This window comes from Lucilia cuprina, chromosome 5 (genome assembly GCF_022045245.1).
Source record: "Lucilia cuprina isolate Lc7/37 chromosome 5, ASM2204524v1, whole genome shotgun sequence".
In the NCBI taxonomy this organism is placed as follows: Eukaryota; Metazoa; Arthropoda; class Insecta; order Diptera; family Calliphoridae; genus Lucilia; species Lucilia cuprina.
In genome coordinates, this window is record NC_060953.1 from 45,425,225 (window position 1) to 45,450,866 (window position 25,642).

Genomic DNA, 25,642 nt, shown 5'->3' on the forward strand with positions numbered 1-25,642 from the left:
GAACTGAACTAGAACTGAACTAGAACTGAACTAGAACTGAACTAGAACTGAACTAGAACTGAACTAGAACTGAACTAGAACTGAACTAGTATTGAACTAGTACTGAACTAGAACTGAACTAGAACTGAACTAGAACTGAACTAGAACTGAACTGGAACTGAACTAGAACTGAACTAGAACTAGAGCTGAACTAGAACTGTACTAGAAGTGAACTATAATTGAACTAGAATTAAACTAGAACTGAACTAGTAGGAAAAAACTCACTCTAAACAAGAAGAAATTTTATTTTTTCCAAAGGCAACATTTTCTATAAAAATTTAATAAACATTCACCCATTTTTCCAGCCGGCACTCTCAATTTACAATGGAGGGAGTTATTGAGTACTAACGGCCAATATTGAGAGATAAGACACTTTATAACAACAAAAAAAAACTAGCAAATGTATGTAAATATAATAAAGTAGTATTGGTGTGCTAAAAAACAGTCAAGCCAAGAAATAAACACAAAACAAATACAGCAAAATCAAAATAAAAACATAACCTATTATAAATATAATATACAACAAATGTTTGTTAAAGACTAAGATCGATGACCTTCAATTTAATATTTTGTTGTATTTGTTGTTGTATATGTTTTGTTTATTTGCAGGGGGTTGCTAGATTTAGCGCTGGTTTTTTTATACCATGATTTATGTGTGTATAATAGTGTTTATATTGGCAACTCTATAAAATGGATAAAAAAGGCATAAGAGGCTGTGTCACATAATTTTATAAAAATTACTTAAGGCAGGGCTGGTTATGTTGATGGTATTAGAATTTGAAATGAAGAAATTGTTCAAAAATAGAAATTTTTTTTAGAAAATTATAAATTTTCTGAAGAAAACATTATGTGGAGGGTAGGACCAACTATGGACCGATCTTCACAAAAGTTTGGTAGTTAGATTTTGGTTTACTGAATTTAAATACAGTTATGATTGTTAAATCTGTATTCCAGGCTGCGGAAAACTTTAACTGATATTGCCTATTTTCAATACCAAACTAACCTTAATTGTAGGGATCAGGGGCAGCTGTTTATTTGGAGGATGGCAATATAAAAGTGTCTTATAAACATCCGAACGAATGTAGTGACTTTTATAGGGAAATCCTGTAAATATGGAAATCCGTGGACATTATGAAGAAACACAAATAGGTCGAAAGTAACGATTTACGTTGATAGACTGGCAGCTCTTAAAGCTTTGCAGTGTAAAACATTACATTGTAGCTTGGGGCCTGAAGCGATTCTTCAGGTTGTACATAGTAAGACTGTGTTGGCCAGACAGGGCTTGGATCTGAACTTGATATTAGGGTTAGCTAGGTAAAACAACACCCTTCATCACATTATAGACTGATATCCGAAAAAGTTAAAAACGCCACTAACCGAAAATCAAAAAGTATAAAAAGTTAGATAGTGGTAATAACCACACACTGAACAGCTTTTAGGGGTAATGGGTCGGTAGCATACAGGATTATTGCAGGTTGTGTAAAGACGAAGAAGAACTAAAGAGCAGAACCATTGTCCCAGAATACAGAGTCTGAGATTGAAATGGCAAATGATTCAATGATAAACTAGGAGATGTGTATATATAACTTAGGTGACATTATGGGCTTCATCAGGGAAATATATTGGTTATTCACATAACAGACAATTGCGGGTTTCCCTTTTTAATGTCCTCTCTTTTCCTTTTATCTTTCTTTGGGAGGAAATTCTCTTTCTTCTCATTTATTTATTATACCCTTCACCACTTTAGTGGGGTGGGTATATTGGGTTTGTTCTGATGTTTGTAACATACAAAATTATTCGTCCTATGCCCACCTTAAAGGCTTAGAATCATTTTTGAGTCGATTAAGCTATGTCCGTCCGTCTGACTGTCTGTCCATGTAAATTTTGTGCGCAAGGTACAGTTCACAATTTTCTAGATGATTGGATGAAATTTGACACACACAAGGACAAAGCCTATTGAAAATGGATAAAATCGGTCCTAGCCCCCATACAACCGTAAACCCTGAATAGGGCCTTTGAGTTTATAGTTAAGTTAAATGTTTTATTGTTGGCATTGTCGGCAAAACTATGTTTTATAGAACTTTTAATGACATTAAAGTGAATTCCTCTACTAACATTTATAGGGATAGGTCCATATTCTCCCCTACTCCCCTTTGAGCCCTCTTGTAAAAAATTTACTTTTCTTTGCCAGAAATAACGAAAAATATTCAGGAAGTTAAAAAGCAAATCAAATGCTTTATTTTTTAAATAATCTCCATTTTTAACATACAAACTGGTGTAGGGTATCATATGGTCGGCTATGCCCGACTATACATTTATACTTGTTTTCTTCTGTATTCTCTTTACCTTTTAAAGTAAACTGTAAGGAACATTTGGGTGAAATTTAAATGTTTCACCTCTTTCTAGTCCAAACTGAAAGATCGATTGTAATTTCAACAGAGAGATGGACAGACAGTTGGACAAAGCTAGATCGTACTTTTATGGATCTATGATCAATATTTTGATGTGTGTATAAAACTTTAATAAATTGCTTAAAAATCATTTGAGAATTGAAATTTTTTTTTTCAAAATGAGAATTCTGAAATAAAGCAAACAGAAAATAATGTACAACAATTGCCAAAAGCAAAAAAAACATACAAATAAAGTAACACAACAATAGCAATAATAATAAGAAAACAACCCTTATTTTGTTGTTGTTGTTGTTGTTTTTCTGTCTCCATTCACTATTTTAGGTCGTTGTTCTCGTTTGGTTGGTTGGTTTGAGTCGGTTTGTTAGTTAGTAGGTACCTACGTTGGATGGATGGATGGTTGATTACAATTTGCCCTCAATGGATGGATTTAAAAATCTTTTTTTTTCTTTTTTTTTTTGCGGGAGTAGTAAATATTTTTGGTAGAGTGTATGTGTGAGTATGTATGCAAGTGTAAATGTTGTGTGTGTATGTGTGAAGGTGGGTGTTGGGAATATCGATTGTTAACTTCAATGGTTTTGTGTTCATTTTTTGTAGTTTTTATAGTTTAAATTTTGAAAATACCGATTTTTATAAGTAGATTTTTTTACACACACACTCACACACTAGTGACTGGACTATAGCAATGTTTATGTGTAAAGTGTATTGAGGAAATGGGTTTTTCTGTTAATTTTTTGTTCGGTTTTTATTTATTATCATGTGTGAATGTGAATTTTGTTACTGATACAGCAGACTATATATATTTTTTTAGTTGCAACAACCAACACCTACAGCTGTAGAGAAAATTAGTTCAATTTATGTTTGGGTAATATGAAACCATTAGTTAAGAGTGTGTGTTATTTTTTTTTTTTTTGTATGTTTTGGTAATATGTTTATATATTGATTTTATAGGTTTTAAATATGTTTAAAACACACAGATGATAAGTGTTTTTTTCACTAAATTTAAATAATTCTAATTCATTTTTAGATGAGAAAATATTTAAATTTCTTTTAAAATTTAAATGAATAACATTAATTATTAAAAACATTTAATTGATTAGCTTATTTACTTACTTTTCTATTGAAATTTGTTTTAAAATTGTCATTTATTTTGTAACACTTACCTAAAAAGATATAAAAAGAAAAGATAATTAATAAAAGTAATACATTTTCATTATGAAATTTTCATTATATATATTAAAATATTTGAATCGATTTAATATTTTCCAATAGCTTAAAGTGTTAACTAAGAATTACTGAAAAAATATTTAACAATTTGTAACTTAAACTTAAGTTATGACATAACAAACACTTTAATAAATTTATTTCAAAAATAAGTTTTGAAACTTTAAAGCGTTATAAAAAAAATTATATATTAAAATATTGCAAACGATTTTATAGTTTTTAATAGTTTAAAGTCTCACCTAACAAATGTTAAAAAAAGATTTTACAAATTGCAATTTAAACTTTAGTTAAAAAACATTTTTAATTTCAATAAATTTATTTTGAATGTTACTATTACAGTAGAAAGGTTTTAGACAATATATCAAACATATATATTAAAATGTTTGAACCGATTTTGTAGTTTTTAAAAACTTATATTATCACCTAACAAATACTGAAAGAAACCTTCTCTATTTATAATTAAAACTTTAAAATTAAAGAAAATTGAAAATTATTACTTTAGATGAAACTTTGAGACGTTATATACAAAAATACATATTTAAAAATTGGAACCGTTTGGATATTTTTAATTAGTTTAAGATATCGCCTATTAAATACTAAAAAAAAAAGATTTTGCCATTTGTTTTTTAAACTTCAGTTAAGAAAAATTTTTTATTTTAAGTATTTTTTTTTTTTTGAAAGTAGAAAGTTTGAGAGAAAGTATAAAACATATATATAAAAATATTTGACTCGATTTTGTTTTTATTAATAGTTAATGTTGCTGTCTATTTGTTAAAGAAAAAATATTTTATTATTTTGAACTAAAACTTAAAAAAAAATTAAAAATTTGATTGAATTTTATTATTTAAAAAATTTCATTAAGGTAAAAAATTGGGGGAAATATATATAAGATATATATTAAAATATCTGATTTGATTTTATATTTTTTTAATAGCTTATGGTCTTGTCTACTAAATACTAAAGAAATGTGTTGCGATTTATAATTCAAACTTTAAAAATTATTCTATAATTCACTTTAATGGATTTGGTGGGGAAAATTTACATATGGGAAAGTTTGTTAAAAGTATATATGCAAATATAGGAACCGATTTTTTAGTATTTTCGAAAAGCTTATGTTCTAATCTATTAGTAACTTAAAACAGATTTTGATATTTGTAATTAAAACTTTAAAAATTTAAAGAAAATTACTTTAAGAGATTTGTAAAGTTTGGAGAGAGATATATACTATATAGGAACCGATTTTGTATTTTTAAATAGTTTATGGTCTGGTCTATTAAATGAAGAAGAATTATTTTGCGTTTTTCAACTAAAACTTTAAGAATATAACGAAAATTCATTACAATGACATTCCTGAAGAAAAATCACAAATTGAAAAGTTTGGCGAGTTATATAACAAATATATATCAGCAAATAGGAACCGATTTTATATTTTTAAATAGTTTTTGGCTTGATCTATTAAATACTAAATAAAAATTATGTGTTTTCAACTAAAACTTTAAGAACAAAACGAAAATTCACTACAATGCCTTCTTTGGAGAAAAATCACAAATTGGAATGTTTAGGGAGTTATATAACAAATATATATTCAAATATAGGAACCGATTTTGTATTCTTCAAAAGCTTATGGTCTAATCCAACAATAATTCAAAAAAGATTTTACATTTTGTAACTAAAACTTTAAAAATTAAACAAAAACTATTTTTAATATATTTACTAGAGAAAATCACAAATTGGAAAGTTTGGCGAGTTATATAACAAATATATATGAAACAATAGGAACCGATTTTATATTTTTAAATAGTTTTTGGCCTGATCTATTAAATACTGAATTAAAAATTATGTGTTTTCAACTAAAACTTTAAGAATAAAACGAAAATTCACTACAATGACTTTTTTGGGGAAAATCACAAATTGGAAAGTTTGAAGAGATGTGTCAAAAGTATATATGGAAATACAGGAACCGATTTTGTATTCTTCAAAAGCTTAATGTCTAATCCAACAATAATTCAAAAAAGATTTTACATTTTGTAACTAAAACTTTAAAAATTTAACAAAAATTATGTTTAATAGATTTACTAGAGAAAATCAAAAATTGTAAAGTTTGGAGAGTTCTATAACAAGTATATATGCAAATATAGGAACCGATTTTGTATTTTTCAATAGCTTAGGGTCTAATCCAACAATAATCAAAAAAGATTTTGCTTTTTGTAACAAAAACTTTAAAAATTAAACAAAAATTATTTCTAATAGATTTACTAGAGAAACTCATAAATTGCACAGTTTGGGGAGTTAAATACCAAGTATATATGAAAATATAGGAACCGATTTTATACTTATAAATAGATTTGGGTTTGATCTCTTAAATACTGATGAAATATTTAAAAGTTTAAAAAACGAAATTATAACCACAAATGTTTTTATTTGAAGAAATTCTATATATAAAAACTTTAAGAAGTTATATAAAAATATATATATTGAAAAATTTGATGCGATTTCTATTAAATCAATTAATTTCTGGAAAAAGTTCCCCTTTTTAACTAAATCTTTAATAATGAGATATTTTTACAATTTTCCCTATAAGTCCAAAGTTTGAGTTTGAGCAGTTATATAAAAGATATATATTAAAATATTTGTTCCGATTTTCTAATTTTTCATAGTTTAAGCTATAAGCTATTTATAAATAAAAAAATATTTTGCAGTTTTTATGCAAAAACTTTTTTTATTTAAAAAAACTTTTTTATTAAACTACGTTTTCTAATTTTATTGCTAAATTACAACACAAATCTCTAATTTGTTTATGTTCAAGTATAAAAATTAAAAAATTTAACATGCTTCCTATTCTTTTCAAAATCTCATCTTTTTATAAGAAAATTGCCATAAAATAACAAATGGTGGCTATAAAAAGTTATAAAAATTCTCTTTACAAAAAAATTTTTCATATAAAAACTCCTTTTTCTTAATATTAAGCCTCGAATAGAAGAAAATCTTGTAAAAAAGGCAATAAAAATATTTTAAGCAGCCATAAATTAAACAATTTAAATTAGAATTAATTAAAAGGAATAAAAAGCATTTAATATGAAAAATATTAAAGATGAATATTTTAAAAGCTTTTTGCATAAACAAGCAGAAATAAATATGTATAAAAAAATTCCTTTAATATTATAACCACATAATCTCTTTTAATCGTTTTGTCTATCGCCCTCTTTTACTTTCTCTCTCTCTCTGTTAAGCAGTACTTTTCCTTAGAACACTTTAAGTCCTTAACCCTTTTTGGTGGTAAAAAAAGAGTATTTTTTTATTTAAGTCTTCCTTTTTGAAGAGGTTTTTTTGTTTTAATTCAAGTACAAAAATATTTTTATTTCTGCTAAAGGATTCCTTTGAGATAATGAAAAACAACAAGAACAATAAAAGCCGCCTTTTGATGAAAACTCATTTTTCCCCAAAAGAAACTCATTGTGGTTCAAGTTGTCTTCTTATTTGTAACAATTTAAAAAAGGAGTAAAATGTTGTTGTGTAATCAAGAATATTTTCTTGGTTTTATATTAAATACAATTTTAAATTATTTATATTCAAAAGGACACAACAGTTTGCAACAAAAATATAATCAGGACTATAGACTGATCTATTGTCTTGACTATTGACTGATCTATAGACCAAACTATTGACTGATTTGTAGTCCCGACTATTGACTGATCCACAGTCTGGACTCTATTTTGTGCTATAGTCAACTATAAACTGATCCAAAGTCTCGATTTATAGTATCGAATAATGACTGATCTATAGTCTCGAATATAAACTGTTCTCAACTAAAGACTAATCTATAGTCTCGACATTAGACTGAACTATAGTATTAACTATAGACTGATCTATAGTGTCGACTATAGACTGATCTAGAGTGCCGGCTATAGACTGATCTATAGTGTCGACTATAAACTGATCTATAGTCTCGACTATAGACTGATCTATAGTCTCGACTATAGAGTGATCTATAGTCTCGACTTTAGACTGATCTATAGTCTCGACTATAGACTGATCTATAGTCTCGACTATAGAATGATCTATAGTCTCGACTATAGACTGATCTATAGTCTCGACTATAGACTGATCTATAGTCTCGACTAAATACTGATCTGTAATCCCGACTATTGACTGATCTACAGTCTGGGCTTTATATTGATTAACTCTATTATTGAGTGATTTATAGTATTGAATAATGACTGATCTATAGTCTTGACTATAAATTGTTCTAAAGTCTCAACTAAAGACTAATCTATAGTCTCGATTTTAGACTGATCTATAGTCTCGAATATAAACTGATCTATAGTCTCGATTTTAAACTGATCTATAGTCTCGACTATAGACTGATCTAAAGTATCGACTATAGACTGATCTATAGTCTCGACTATAGACTGATCTGTAGTCTCGACTATAAACTGATCTATAGTCTCGACTAAAGACTGGGCTATAGTCTCGACTATAGACTGATCTGTAGTCTCGACTGTAGACTGATCTATAGTCTCGACTGTAGACTGATCTATAGTCTCGACTATAGAATGATCTATAATCTCGTCTATAGACTGATCTATAGTCTCGACTATAGGCTGATCTATAGTCTCGACTATAGACTGATTTACAGTGTCGACTATAGACTGATTTATAGTGTCGACTATAGACTGATTTATAGTGTAGACTATAGACTGATCTATAGTGTCGACTATAGACTGATCTATAGTCTCCACTATAAACTGATCTATAAACTCGACTCAAGACTGATCTATTACATCGACTAAGGACTGATCTATTACATCAAGTTCATCGACTGATCTATCTGCAATGTAGTCTCATCTATTAAAACGTTCGAATTTTCAAAAATAATAGAATAGTAATTATTAAGTTAAAATCCACTACATTTAAGTTCAAAAGTCAAGCAAACCATTTAATTTGCCATAAAATTAAGTTTAAATGTTCTTTTTCTCTCTTTTTTTTTAAATAAAAAATTCTTCCTCTCCCCTTTACTTTCTTCAAAAAAAATATATATAGCCATAATAACAATAAATAAATAAACAAATAAAGAATAATAACATTATTGACCTATGGCGACCTAGCGCAAATTAACCTTTTAAAAATGAACTTTTATTAAATTCAAAAACGTAGAAAAGAAAAGGAAGGCATTGACGTCGTCGTTGTAGATGTCGACCAAGAATTGAAAAGAAAACTTATTTAAGTGCAAAAAAGACTATTTAAAAGTCATGCTAAAGTTGCTTTTTTTGCTTCTTTTTTATAGTTCTTTATTATAAAAACACAGCGAATGAATGGATAAATTTTGAACAACAAAAATATTATTAACAAACAAAAATTGTATTACAAGAAAAATAGCGACAATCAGACTTTAATTCGCGCAGTTTAATAGTGTTGTTGATGACGACGAAAGCGACGACGACAAGTTGAAGAATAAAAACTTATTAAAACATATTTTGTAGTTGTGTTTTTTTTCAACAATAAATATGACAATGATGAACATGATTTTGATGACAAAACTTAAATGAGCAAGAAGGCAAAACTTATCAAAACTATAAATAGAAATATTTAAGCAAAAGGTCGAAACAGTCATCAACAAAAACAGCCTCATCATGCTCATTATCAACCACATCATTGTCAGTCATAATGTTGATTGTTGTCAACACTAAACACTATTTTATAACTCTTATCCACTCATCATGTTAGAAATTAAAATCATGTCCTCCTTCTTATCCACTTATAATCACATTAAATATCTTAAACATTTTAAAAATTATAACCCATCAACGTCGAGTCAAGCCAATATTCAAGACAGCCAAGAAGATTCCAAATCATTTAAACTTTTTTTTAAAAGACACAAGAAAGAGATGAAAACAAAATAAATAAAGTTGTTAAAATAACAAAATTATGTTTTAATTTAACAATTTTCTAGGAAATCCTTAATAATTTTTTCTTTTAATTTTTATATTTTTTTCTTTTCTCCGCATGTACCGCAGCAGTAAAATACCAAGAAGGAGAAAATCAAATAAAAAATTTATTATACACAATGAATAATATAGAGTAAAAGGAATAAAAAAGGAAAAAAATCAATGAATACATATAAATAAAAGATAAAGAAGTGTAATATCAATGAATAGGAAAAAGAAAAAAATTGTAAAGAAATAAGTATGTATAACGAAAATTTAAGGAAAATGATTGAAAAATTTACAATAGTTCGGAAAACTATATCAATTAATTAAAATTTATTAACATTTCGTTCGAAATATTTGATAGAGTAATCTATAGTTTGATTTAAAGTCTAAAATACAATCTAGAGTCTTTGTTGGACTATAGTCTAGAGTCTAGACTTTAAACTAAACTGTAGCAAATACTTATCTATAGTCTCGTCAATAGATTGATCGATAGTCTCTACTTTAGAATGGTCTATATAGTCTAGACTGTATAATGATCTAAAGGCTCAACTTTTGACTGATCTATAGTCTCGACAATAGACTGAGCCATAGTCTTCACTATAGACTGATCCATAGTCTTACTATAGACTGATACATAGTCTTCACTATAGACTGATCCATAGTCTATAGTTTTGACTATAGACTGCTTTTGACTATAGACTTATCTATAGTCTTGACTATAGACTTATCTATAGTCTTGACTATAGACTTATCTATAGTCTTGACTATAGACTTATCTATAGTCTTGACTATAGACTTATCTATAGTCTTGACTCTAGACTTATCTATAGTCTTGACTATAGACTTATCTATAGTCTTGACTATAGACTTATCTATAGTCTTGACTATAGACTTACCTATAGTCTTGACTATAGACTTACCTATAGTCTTGACTATAGACTTATCTATAGTCTTGACTATAGACTTATCTATAGTCTTGACTATAGACTTATCTATAGTCTTGACTATAGACTTATCTATAGTCTTGACTATAGACTTATCTATAGTCTTGACTATAGACATTTCTATAGTCATGACTATAGACTTATCTATGTTCTTGACTATAGACCGATCTATGTCCTTGACTATAGACTTATCTATAGTCTTGACTACAGACTTATCTATAGTCTTGACTACAGACTTATCTATAGTGTTGACTATAGACTTATCTATAGTGTTGAATATAGACTTATCTATAGTCTTGACTGTAGACTTATCAATTGTCTTGACTATAGACTTATCTATAGTCTTGACTATAGACTTATCTATAGTCTTGTCTAAAGACTTATCTATAGTCTTGACTATAGACTTATCTTTAGTCTTGACTATGGACTTATCTATAGTCTCGACTATAGACTTTTCTATAGTATAAACTATAGATTGATATATAGACTCGACTATTGACTGATCTATAGTACCGACTATAGAGTGATTTAAAGTCATAGTCTCTCTGTAGGATGCTTTATATTCTCAACTATAAACTGCTTTATAGTATCGACTATATCTATAGTCTCGACTATAGACAGATCCAGCCAACACGACTGATCTACAGTCTCGTCTATAGACTGATCAATACTCTCGACTATAGACTGATCTATAGTCTCGACTATGGAATGATCCATAGTCTTTAGTCTTGACTATAGACTGCTATGTATTATCGACTGTATTGACAATAGACTAATCTATAATCTCTACTTTAGACTGATCTATAATCTCGTTTATAGACTGATTTACAGTCTAGACTATGGACTTATTTATAGTATAGACTATAGACTTATTTATAGTCTCGACAATAGACTAATAAATAGTATTGTCTGATACATAATCTCTTCTATAGACTATAGTCTCGTCTATAGACTACTCTATAGTCTCGACTATAGACTGATCTTTATTCTTGCTTACAGACTGATCTATAGTCTCCATCGTAGACTTCTCTGCAGCCTCAACTTTTTTCCGCTCTCTGTTAAAAATTTAGAATTCAAAAGCAACAAAAATTATTTAGAAATGAAATTTTGTAAGAAACCTTTAAAAATCAACAAATTTTTTTTACCAAAATACAAATAAAGAATTAATGAAACAGGAAACTAATTACAACTAAAATACAATACAACCTTAAAAATATTTGCAAAACTCTTAGTAAATCCTTTTAAAACCCCCTTTATTTCCAGAAGAGAACAAACTCACACACACACATCTTTCACTTTACGCTTCAATGAATCAATGAGCAGGATCAGTTGACAAAAGAAGCCCTATAAAGGATCACTGTTAACACAAAGTAAATCTAATTGAAGTATAAATCCTGATCGTGCCAGGTAAAAACAGGAGTCTTAATAACTAGTAAAATACTGAAAATGTTTTAAAACATGAACAGGTATACAGCAAAGAAAAAAAATTGAAATGCACCTGGTGTTGGTTTTTAATATTTCATGCGTGTATTTGTGTATTTCTTAGGACTTTTTTTGGAGTTTGGAGCCTTTTGAAAGATATGTTTAAAACAACAGCAGCTGCTTTACTTTTAATATTGGCAAAGTAATTCAGATATTTAAACAATAAACATTGTTGCATAACAGGGTTACGAAGTAGGATATGTAATATAAATCAAAAGTTGTTCTCTATATGACTCTTAGTAAAAAAACAATTATTATATTGTTCCCCTTTAAGAGACAAGCGCTAAGGATCACAACATGTCTCAGACAATGAGGACAATCATAATTTATCTTTTTAACATACATACACTTAACAAAAATTGTTAAGAAACAATTCAGTTTTTTTTATAAAGTTGAAAGAAACAAAACCACACAACAGTTTAAAGGCATGACACGCATGTTGCAGCAACAGACATCCAGCCAACAACAATTCATACTTAAAAACCAATCATTGTTACCAGCCATATTTACGTTCATTGCACTCTTTGGTTAAACAATAAACGAAAAAAGAAAACATTCAAACCAACAAAAATATATAAAGAACATAGGAATTAGTTAAAGAATCTTCCTTCAAAAGCAACAACTTCAGCAGCAGCCTTTAAAACAGGCAAACAGTGATAAAGAGAGAGAGAGAGAAAAAAGTAACAGCAACAGGAACAAAGCACAAAATTGAAAGAATGAAAAAAAAAACCTAAAACTCTGGTTAAACAACCTTAACACACGTATGTTGCAGTTAAAGCACCAGCATCAAGTATATTAAGGTTGCAGCAGCCGCAGCAGCAGTTTTGCTTATATTTGTTGTTTGCTTAAATAATTTCCTTTTGTAAGCCTTGCGGGTGCTCCAACCTATCCCAAGTTTAAGTTTTGACACGCACCCATAGCAGACATGCATGACCAATAATAATACCAAATGCAAAAGCAAAAAAAAACAAAGAACTTCTTCCATCATTGATACATAACCAACAAAAACAGCAACAAAACGGACTAAAACTGTAAACAATAACAACAACAGACAGTTGAACATTTATGTTAGACTTATATGAACTGCTGCAGCAATAACATCGGCACCAGGCTGGTTACTGGTCAAGCCACATGGTTTTAAAGTCTTTTTCCTTCGCATTCATTCCAACAAAACTACAACAAAATAACAAAGAAAAATTTAAAAATCCATTGCATTTCAAAATGTATGAAACTTTAAACCCTTCTTCCATTGACTTCTTTTTTTCTGGTTAAATTCTGGCTAAAGTTTAAGCTGTAGTGCCGTTACACTTACATTTAACCGTTAGAATTAGTAAATATCAACAGATGAGTAGTCTCTCTTACAGAGAAAAGAATTTTAAATCCTTTGGCTAAACAGCAGTATATTTTCTCAAACACGAAGCATGTGGATTAAAGTCTTTACTATAATCTTTACTACAGACTGATCTATAGTCTTGACCATAGACTAATCGATAGTCTTCACTATAGACTGATCGATAGTCTTCACTATAGACTGATCTATAATCTTGACTATAGACTGATCTATAGTCTTGACTATAGACTAATCTATAGTCTTGACTATAGACTGATCTATAGTCTTGACTATAGCCTAATCTATAGTCTTGACTATAGACTGATCTATAGTCTTGGCTATAGATTGATCTATAGTCTTGACTATAGACTGATCTATAGTCTTGACTATAGACTGATCTATAGTCTTGACTATAGACTGATCTATAGTCTTGACTATAGACTGATCTATAGTCTTGACTATAGACTTATCTATAGTCTTGACTATAGACTGATCTTTAGTCTTGACTTGACTGATCTATAATCTTGACTATAGACTGATCTATAGTCTTGACTATAGACTGATCTATAGTCTTGACTATAGACTGATCTGTAGTCTTGACTATAGACTGATTTATATATAGTCTTTACTATAGACTTGACTATAGACTGTTTTTAACTGATCGTAAGACTTGCTAACAAAAACCACACTAATACAGAAAATATTTAAAAATTGTTGTTAATTTTTACTTAAATAATTTAATGAAAGTAAATTACTAATTTATATAAATTAATTTTTTACATGAAAACCATGGCAAATACTTAAATTGATTAGCACTGACTTCCCTTCTTCCAAAAAGCTATCAAAATTTGAAAGTCCAACATAACTGGAGACATAACTAATTACGGCCTTGTGGTCAAATAGAATGTAAAATGTATATATACAAAAACAACAATTTGTCGTTCTAGTATGTGCGTGTGTGTGTGCAGTATGTCAAAATTTTAATACAATAAACCACAAGTAATCAACAAAAATATATATCAAGCTTCTGTTCTCTACTTTGATTTGCAGATATTTCCTTTAAAACAAAAATACAAAACAAAAAAACCAAAAACAAAAGAATATTAAGAAGAAAAGGGTATAAAAAGTTTTAAAATTTTGCTTGCGTTTATTAATGTTGCATCATACGATGTTTTTATTTTTTTCTTCAACGTGGTCCAATATATATACCCAATTGGACTATAAGGCATCAGAAGACTTAGCCAGTCGTCATTGCTTTGTTAAATTTACATGCATGTTAAAGTGCACGTATGTTTGTTTACATGCAAAACTGTTCCTTAAGGTCTGTAGTTTTAGTGGCTGTATTGTATCCCAATTAAATTAAAAAGCAAAGACACTGAAATATTTACTTTTACACATATCGGTTAATTAATCTTGTTTATTTTGCCACTTTACTGTCTCTAAGTAATCTAGTTGGTAGTTAGTTTAAACTTTTTTTGCATAATACAAAATCTATTTATCAGAATAGTTATATCTATAGTTTTATTTTAGTAATGTTTTATTTTAGTAAAGTATTTATTTTTAGTAAAGTTTATCAGATCTGCTGGGATGAATACATTAGTCCATCAATGTTATGTACATGAAATAAAAATGACAGCAATCAGAAAAACAACAAACTTAGTTAGCAAACAAAGCAACAAAGACTTCAAATCCCAGCAAACATAAATTCATCAGACTAAATCATCTGCATACATTTGAATATATATCTGAATATATTTGAGGCTATACAGCAAACATCGATACTATAGACTGCAGCCAAGACTAAAGTCGAGTCGAGAATTGTCATGTCTATAGACCAGACAATTGTCGAGTATATAGACATGGCAATAGTCGACTCTATAGACCTACAGACCAGACCAGACTTAAGTTAAGACTATTACCCAGAATATACTCGAGTCTAAAAACCAGACTATAGTTGAATTTATAGAACAAACTACTTGATCTGACCATAGTCGAATCAATTGACCAAACTATATTCGTTTCTATAGACAAGACTATAGTCGATCCTACAGACCAGACTATAGTCGACTCGTAAGTTCAGACTATAGTAGAGTCTATAGACAAGACTATAGTCGAGTCTATAGACCAAACTATAGTCGAGTCTATAGACCAAACTATAGTCCAGTCTATAGACCAGACTATAGTCAAGTCTATAGATAAGGCTATAGTTGAGTCAATAGACCGGACTATTTTCGAGTCTATAGACCAAACTATAGTCGAGTTTATAGACCGGACTATAGTCGAGTCTATAGACCGGAATATAGTCGAGTCTATAGACCAGACTATAGTCGAGTCTATAGACCGGACTATAGTCGAGTAAATAGGCCGGGTAGATAGATAATAGTCGATCCTATAGTCCAGACCAGAGTCTAGTCTATTGACTAGACTTTAGTCGTTTCCATAGACAGACATAAGTCGAGTCTATGGACCAAACCATAGTTGAGTCTATTATAGACCAGACTAAAGACGACACTATAGACCAGACTATAGTCGAGTCTAAAGACCAGACTATAGTAGAGTCTAAAGACCAGATTACAGTCGAGTGTAAAGAGCAGACTATAGTCGAGTCTCAAGATCAGACTATAATCGAGTCTATAGACCAAACAATAGTCGAGTCCATAGACCAGACTATAGTCGAATACATAGACCAGACTATAGTTAAGTCTATAAACCAGTAGTCGAGTCTATAATTCAGACCAAAGTCGAGTCTATAAACCTGACTATAGTCGAATCTATAGACTATAGTCGATTCTATAGTTATAATCCAGCCTATATTCGAGTCCAAAGACAAGACTATAGTTGAGACTATAACCAGACGATAGTCAAGTTTATACACCAGACTATAGTCGAGTCTAAAGAACGGACTACAGTTCAGTCTATAGACTAGACTATATTCTATATAAATATACCAGACTACAGTCTAGTCTATAATTGTAACTATAGACCAGATTATGGACGTGTTTCAAAAAATATTTTTTTAATTCAATTAATTTGAACATAAGTATTTATTTTTTAATTTTCTAAATATAAGAAGTGTGTCGAAATAGATGTACTGATAACCCCGAGGTCTTAGTTAATAATATTTTATTTGAAAAACTTTCAAATAGTTTCATTGGGAATGGTTTTTAATTCAAACAAAAGTGATTCGTTTAAAACAAAAGTAATTCCTTTAAGAGAAAAATACCTTTTGCTGGGTTACATCACACTACAGTGTAATGTAAACAAAATGTATAAATAACAACTGTGTACGAAAAAAAAAAAACTGAGTAAAAAACCCGAGAATAGAGAATTAAAAGTATTTGTAAGAGAGTGACTTCAATTACTTGAGTAGTTTACAAAACAAAAATGTAAACAAAATATGACGTAGTAAAATGTACATTTACATATATGTACAGGAAAATGTATATAAGATTATTACATTTACATTGCATTCAAGCCAGTAGTATGTGATATCTGTCTACATCGTCATCTTTAACTTGCAACTGAATGGTGCATGATGCACAATAAACAAAAATAGACGAAAAAAAAACACCATTAAAAGCTGTCTTGTCTATACAAAATACGAATATTTCTTTCTGGGTGACATAAATACAATCATCAAAAAATATTAACATACACTCGAGAAAAAATGGGGGTAAAAACAAACGAAAATTTTTCGGATATAAAAAAGTAATTTTTGAATGTATTTTGTTAATTTAAAACAATTGTTTTGAAGTTAAATAATTGTCTGTCTCTCTCTATGCCAATTTCTTTGAGTGTATGACCCAAGTACATATAGTTTGTCAATTCTATATTGACTCTGTGTATGTGTGTGTGTGTCACATTTGTTTTTAGTTCAATGCAGTTTATTTGTTTATCTTTTGTTGATCTTCGTGTGAGAACTTCTATATAGACGTAGTCCCCCCTCCTATCAGTAGATTAAGTTGTAGATGAGTAGTTGAATGTACATACATCTGCATGTAGAGATATTGTCGTTATTGTTCTTGATGGGAGTGCAAAACAAAAACTATAGGAAGTTTATAATGTGTATAATTACTTGTAAAAACTTGGCAAGTGACAAAATGTTCATGTTCAAATCATTGCGTATAGTTTTTTTTATTCCTATGAAATATGGCATTTTTCTTGTAGTTTTCAAAGTAAACCGCATTTTTTTGTATGTTTCTTTGTTTGTTTACTTGCTCTGCCTCATAACATTTTTACGCATTTCATTGATGGCTGGGTCCAAAAAATGTACAACGAAATACACAACTTTATGTCCAGCAGTTTATAGTTTGTTGGGCTAGTCTTGTCCATTCAAATGCATACAATAAGTAACTAATGCGTTTGTATAAGTTTTGTTGTTTTTTGGAGAGCAAGTAAATGACGTTGTTGTTGTTTTTTTTTTCGAATAATGCCACCAAAGATTTGATTTAGTCTGACAGTCCAATGTTCTAGTTTTGTTGTTTGTCTAATAGTGAAAAAGTGGCACAACATACTCCAAACACAAGAAAAAATTTGCAAAATTTACGTTTTATAGAAATATTTGAACAGACATTCAATGAGTCTATGAGACAAGAAATATTTCCAAGATTTAGTTATTTTTTACTTTTGCTGTTGTTTATCTTTTTTTTGGTATATTTCATGTAACAAGTGCAATAAATAATAATTTTGGAAAAAAATTTTTGTCAAAAGACATGGAATCGTAAACTTTAATTTTAAATTCAAAATTTTCAAACCCGGATTTTCAGTGACAAATCTATAGGATACATTATGGTTGCATTCATAGACTTAGTTATAGTTAGTCTTTAAACCAGCAATAAACGATTCTGTAGGCTAGGCAATAAATCCAGACAATAGACTAATGAATAGATCATTCAAGAAACTAGCCTTTTTAGTAGATAATAGAAGAGTCTGTAGATCAAACTATCAATTAGTGTACAGTCGAGTCTAGTTCATAGGCTAGTCCATAGTCGAGTCTACTATGTAACTTTAGAGTGTTCTATATTCCAGACTATAGATTACTCAAGAGATCAGTCAAGAAACTAGTCTTTATGGCAACACTACACAGACTATAGTCGACTCTAATAACCAGACTATAGTCGAGTCTATAGACCAGACTATAGTCGAGTCTATAAACCAGACTATAGTCGAGTCTATAGACCACACTATAGTGGAGTCTATAAACCAGACTATAGTCGAGTCTATAAACCAGACTATAGTCGAGTCTATAGACCAGACTATAGTCGAGTCTATAGATCAGACTATAGTCGAGTCTATAGAACAGACTATAATCGAGTCTATAAACCAGACTATAGTCGAGTCTATTGACCAGACTATAGTCGAGTCTATAGATCAGACTATAGTCGAGTCTATAGAGCAGACTATAGTCTGGTCTATAGACCAGACTATAGTCGAGTCTATAGACCAGACTATAGTCGAGTCTATAGACCAGACTATAGTCGAGTCTATAGACCAGATAATAGTCGAGTCTATAGACCAGACTATAGTCGAGTCTATAGACCAGACTATAGTCGAGTCTATAGACCAGACTATAGTCGAGTCTATAGATCAGACTATAGTCTGGTCTATAGACCAGACTATAGTCGAGTCTATAGACCAGACTATAGTCGAGTCTATAGACCAGACTATAGTCGAGTCTATAGACCAGACTATAGTCGAGTCTATAGACCAGACTATAGTCGAGTCTATAGACAAGACTAGTCGATTCTATTAATCAGGCCACATTCGAGGCTTTAGAGAAACCTATAGACAATTTTCTATAATCATGTCTTCAAACTAGTCTATAGACTAGACTATTGTCCAGTCTATAGATCAGACTATAGACTTATGTAGATCAGACTATTGACGAGCATATACACCAGGCTATAGTCGAGTCTATAGAAAAGTCTAGTTGTTGTTGTAATAGTTAGACTGTGGCCGATAGTTCTTTCCTGGGGAAAAACTTTCGATTGATACAACTGTCGCTGGGTTGACAATCTTTGGCCGAGTATGACTCGGGTCGTTCCGGAGCGAAGATCCAATTGTCGTGGGAACGTATTGATTCTATAGACGATACTAGACACCAGTGAAGTATTTAGTCCAGTCTATAATATAATCTAAATACCAAGTATATTGATCAGAGTATACTCAAGATCAAACTAAAGTCGTGTCGACAGATCACACAATATTCGAGCCTATAGACTGACTATTGTCCGCTCTGTGGACCAGTCTGGTTAACAGTTGAGACTGTTAACCAGACTTTGGTAAGTTTAGTTAACATTCCAAACTATATTCAAGCCATTAGTCCAGACTATAGTTGTATCTCTTAACTAAACATTAGATGAAAGTGTGGACCCTATCATAGAGAAGTGTATAGAATGGACTATAGACAAGTATGTAGTATATGTTCAAATAATATCAACAGAAGAAAAAAACTTGATAAATTCCTTTAACTTAAAAATATGTCCTTAATATATTTCTTGCTAAGATTCAATATAAATTTAATGTTTTTGGAAAACTTTTCTTGGTATCACTGATACCAAACAACTGCTGTTAAATCAGTTGTCAATTAAAATTCCTATAGATAAACTTATATAGAAGTAATGTCCATTTTAAATAGTTAATGAAATTGTAAAGTAAAAAGATAATTAAACAGAAGCGCATGCAATTGAAGGGAGCAGGAAAAAATGTTTTAGTTGTAGCAATTTAGATAACTTAAGAATAAAACTATTAAATAATGTTTCAAACGCCCTAGATATGACAGAAGATCTATTTTTTTCATTACCCTTCTCTAACAGATCTAACTCTACCACCTTTGGTGGCCAAATAAGGTGATGATATAAAAATTCAAAGAGATTTCCTTTTTAACATCATGTCATGCAAACATATCAAACAATATTAAACAAAAAAAAACTCATCTCAACACACATTTATTGTGTAAGGTGTTCGTTCATATAATAAGGACATGACATCATTACAATCCCGGACCACACTTGCAACTCATACGTATACTCGCACTTCACTTCACATCTTCACTACTACTACTACTACTTCTATTCAAATACAATTTACTACAACATATCAGACTTACAAAAACAATTATGTGTACCCGTTTCGTCTCTTTACAACTTCTCTCTATACTTATAAGTGTAACTAACTAAAAAAAAACTAAACGAAAACCCTCAATACATTTACACGTTACTGTATTATATTACAGACCAACAACAACAACAACTATATAAAAAATTCTAGAAACTTATACTTATTTTTCAGCCATAAACATTTGCTGACCAGGCTGTGGCACATCATCACATGGAAAAAGTATAGAAATAGGAAAACATATATATATAACATACAACTTGTCATTTTATTGAGTATTGGTTACGAAAAAATAGGGGTTTTCTTCCTCAATATAAGTTTTATTTAAATATTTAATAGGGAGCGTCAAGGGGGAAATGGTAAAGTAGAAAATTATATTAAGTATATTGATGAGGTTACTTAAGAGTAACATGTGTACAAAATGAAATGATATGCTCGTTTTCAAAGTATCGTATTTAGTTTCCTTGTCTTGTCTTCTTCACTGTCATCTGACATTTTCCAAAATTGTTGTTGTTTGTTCTTCTTTATTTTTTCATTATTTCTATTTGAATCGGTTATTGTGTGTGTTTAGATTAAAAAGGAACCATGTTATATATTGTGAATAGGCCTTTAAAGAAATAATATTCAGCAAAAGTAGAAGAAGAAAGAATTAAGAAAAATGTATAGAATATTTTAAGTCACTATATATTTTGCTACAGATAGACAGAGTTCTAAAATGATTTAGTGTGAAAAATCCTTTCAAAATTCTTTCGTTTCTAAAAGAAAAAAAGTAATTGTCGAGAACAGTAATATTGATTTTCTAGACTTTAGTCTGGTATTAAGACTCTACTATAATCGGATATATAGACCCGACAATAGTCTGGTCTGTAGACTTGACTCAAGTCTGATCTATAGACTATAGATTAGACTCGATTATAGTGTGGTCTATAGATTAGACTTGATTATAGTGTGGTCTATAGACTAGACTCGACTATAGTGATCTATAGACTAGACTCGACTATAGTCTGGTCTATAGACTAGACTCGACTATAGTCTGGTCTATAGACTAGACTCGACTATAGTCTGGTCTATAGACTAGACTCGACTATAGTCTTGTCTATAGACTATACTCGTCTATAGTCTGGTCTATAGACTAGACTCGACTGTAGTCTGGTCTATAGACTAGACACGACTGTAGTCTGGTCTATAGACTAGACTTGACTGTAGTCTGGTCTATAGACTCGCCTAAAAGCTCTACTCTACTCTACTATAATCGGATATGTAGACCCGACAATAGTCTGGTCTGTTGACTCTACTCAAGTCTAATCTATAAACTAGACTCAACTAAAGTCTGGTCTATAGACTAGACTCGTTTATAGTCTGGTTTATAGACCAGACTCGACTGTAGTCTGGTCTATAGACTAGACTCGACTGTAGTCTGGTCTATAGACTAGACTCGACTGTAGTCTGGTCTATAGACTAGACTCGACTGTAGTCTGGTCTATAGACTAGACTCGACAATAGTCTGGTCTATAGACTAGACTCGACTGTAGTCTGGTCTATAGACTAGACTCGACTGTAGTCTGGTCTATAGACTAGACACGACTCTACAGTCGTCTATAGACTAGACTTGACTGTAGTCTTGTCTATAGACTCAACTAAAAGCTGGGTTATAGACTCGACTATAGTCTGGTCTAAAAATTCGACTATAGTCTGGCCTATAGACTCGACTATAGGCTGCTTTATAGACTCGACTATGGGTTTGTCTATAGACTCAAGTCTTTTCTATAGACTGGACTCAAGTCTGGTCTATAGACTGGACTCAAGTCTGGTCTATAGACTGGACTCAAGTCTGGTCCATAGAATCGACTATAGTCTGGTCTATAGACTCGACTAAGGCTGGTCTATTGACTCGATTAAGGCTGGTCTATAGACTCGACTATAGGCTGGTCTATAGACTCGACTATATGCTGGTCTATAGACTCACGGCTATAGTCTGGTCTATAGACTCGACTATAGTCTGGGCTATAGACTCGACTATAGTCTGGGCTATAGACTCGACTATAGTCTGGTCTATAGACTCCACTATAGTCTGGTCTATAGACTCCACTATAGTCTGGTCTATAGATTCGACTATGGTCTGGTCTATATACTTGACTAAAGTCTGAACTATAGGCTCGACTGCAGTCTGGTCCATATAGTCTGGTCTATAGACTCGACCATAGTCTGGGCTATAGACTCGACTATAGTCTGGTCTATAGACTCGACTGCTCTATAGACTAGACTGTAGTCTGGTCTATAGACTCGACTACAGCAGCTGATTCAACCACTTTTTCCCTTACAGATGTGCCTCCCTTCTCGATAATTCCCAAATTATAACTTCCATCTCTTCGGATGTTAATTTTCCACTAAAACTTTTATAGCAACAATTCAAATCTATTGTTTTTCTTTAACACCTAAATCTTTACAATTTACAAATTTACGACACTTAACTTTAACGGCAGCATCTAAGAAGGATCTTTAAAATAAACAATTCCAAAATCGATCCCACTTAAGAAACACTTAAATAATTCTTTCAAAAATCTGATGTCCGGGTACAATAGCAGGGCAAGTAAATATATCTAAATATGTGCTACATATGTGTATATATCTACATCTTTTTTTTTGTTCTAGGCTAAAATGTGTTGTACGATGTATTAAGTATAAATGCATGTAACTCTTAAAATGAATGTAGAATGTGTGAGAGTCTGAGTTTGTGATTCAGCCAGCAGATGAATTGTATCATGTAACATGTTTCAAAGTGCTACAAAACTCAAACTAACAATTTAGTTTTGTTGTTGCTGCTGCTGATGCTGCTGTTGTTGTTTCTACTTCATTCATAGGAATACAACAATAAGAAGAACAAAAAATGCTATTGAAATGATGCAAACTATATAAAAACCCTGAATAGTAAAGGGTATATCTACCAACATCCTCATCATCATCATCAAGAACAACAACACATTTCTTTCTTATTGAATGTTTGAATGTACAAAAAAAATAGAAGAATACGTTTAAGAATCTTGGGTTACGTGCGGGTTGGACATTTGTAATCATTTTCACTTGTACACTTTAGTTTTGCTCATGCTTAAATACATTTAACTCACACGTACCCTTTTACACTAGAAAGGAATATGGAAGACGTTTTAATACTAAATGGTAGGGACTAACGAAAAAAACAACAGACATGTACGATATAGGGAATTGCAAGGGAATAAAAGAAGAATAAAGAAATGAAGAAGAGAAAAGAACCATTATAAAAGTTATAGCCAAAGTTAGTTAGAAATAGGTACCTTATTTAGAAAAAGGACATATTTTCATTATTCTTTGAATTTAATCTTGACATGTTGTGATATTTCAATTTAGTTAAAATCCTTTTAGTATTGAGTCAAATCTAGGGTGTTATAATAAATGAAAATCCTTGGACTTGTATTTAAAAAAATTGCAAAAACATTTCTTTGGTTTCGTAAAAAATTTTTACTGAATACTAGCAAACTTTGATTCGAAGGACCAAAACAAAGATGTTTAGAAATGTATATAACAACAAGTTATAATTAATTCCTAATAAATCTAAATAACTTTGAATTAAATTTTTCCTTCGAAGTTGCCTTCAAATTTTATGAATACGTAAAGGAAAATTCTAATGAATGAAATGCAATACAGTGGACAACAACATTCGAAGGACCAATACTGTATAAAACAATTTTTATTTATAATGTCTGTAATATATGAAATATGGTGTTGATTTTATTCAAATCATTTGGAATTGTTCCTATAATGTTGCTTTTAGGAGTTTGATGTACTGAAAAGAAAATTTAGTTTAACAAAACTCGATCCGAAGGACCAAAATGTTTTTGGTCAGAGAGTTTTGACAGAGAAAACTGCTTAGTTTTGGTTGATAGTAGGATGAATATTACATCAAATCCTCCTTATTATGAAAAATGTGGTGAAAACTTTATATAGTATTCATTCAATGTATTATCGTCCGATATTCAGAATCTCAGTTTTCTGTTAATTTGGGCAACGTAATATTTCGCTCGGTTCATTTCAGAGCGCCAGAGTTCTGTTTAACAAAACTGGTCCACTGGGAATATTATGTCACAACCACAAAAGTTTGAAAATATATTAAGATCGCGTCGGCCCAAAGGATTATTTTAAATAATTTGTATATGCATCAGCTATCTTCCCAATATATTTGGATCTAATTTCGACGTAACAATGAAAAGGAAAATGCTCCTCCCTACCTGTTCTACATTTGTCTGAATCTGTGTAACTTTAAGTACCCGTAACCTTGTGAGTTCACTCAGATTTTGTATCATCATACCATCAGCGAACTTTCTCATTATAAGTAGGCTTCTCGTCTTGCTTTCGTTGTACTCACTTCATAAGATTATACTCCCAGGAGGAGGAGATGGAATTCTCTTACTCAAGACTCAACTTCCTTCTCTTCCACACGCTTCCTTCTCTATCAGGCTAGCACATTCGGTTTGGGTTAGTTTTTTCTTTGTTATTTCAATTCGTCCTATTGTTAGAAATAGACCTCTAGCTAATGCCACTTTAAATTATTCATATAATTTATTAAAGGCTTCCGGAATTATAAATAATAATTGCAGGTGCAATGAAATTGTCAAACTATTTTTTTTGGTTGCCCTATAAGCAGGGATCTGAAATTTTAGGAATTCTAATATACAAGTTTTGGTCTTACGATTTGCGTAAATCCGTAAAGTTTTTTTTAGTTATCGATAGCGATAAAAAATTCAGTTCAGAAAAATTGAGCAGACATTGAAGGGCGTGAGAAATAAGCTCATTGTATGTCAAAGCATAAGAAATCTTTAGGAAACTTATTAGTGATAGGAAAGCAAGAGAACTCAGAAGAGAGCATTTCGCCGATGTCAGATATTGTTAAATTCATAAAGGCAACTGTGTGAGTCAATAGTCAATTCTGCAGAGTCCATTATCATTCACGAAGAGAAATTACATTCATTGAAAATCCCTTAGATCTGTTTTATAACGGAGATTCACTTGAAATAACATCAGGTCTTCATTAACATTTCGCCGATGTCAAATATTCTTAAATTCTTAAAGGCAACTGTGAGAGTCAATCGTCAATTCTGCAGAGTCCATTATCATTCACGAAGAGATATTACATTC

General features: G+C 30.6%; 1 protein-coding gene across 2 annotated transcripts in view; it reads right to left on the bottom strand.

The window, feature by feature from the left end:
• The window catches only part of LOC111688532 (serine/threonine-protein kinase NLK), a 157,496-nt gene that overhangs the window by 115,974 nt on the left and 15,880 nt on the right, over positions 1 to 25,642 (bottom strand). The gene's annotated exons all lie outside the window — the stretch shown is intronic.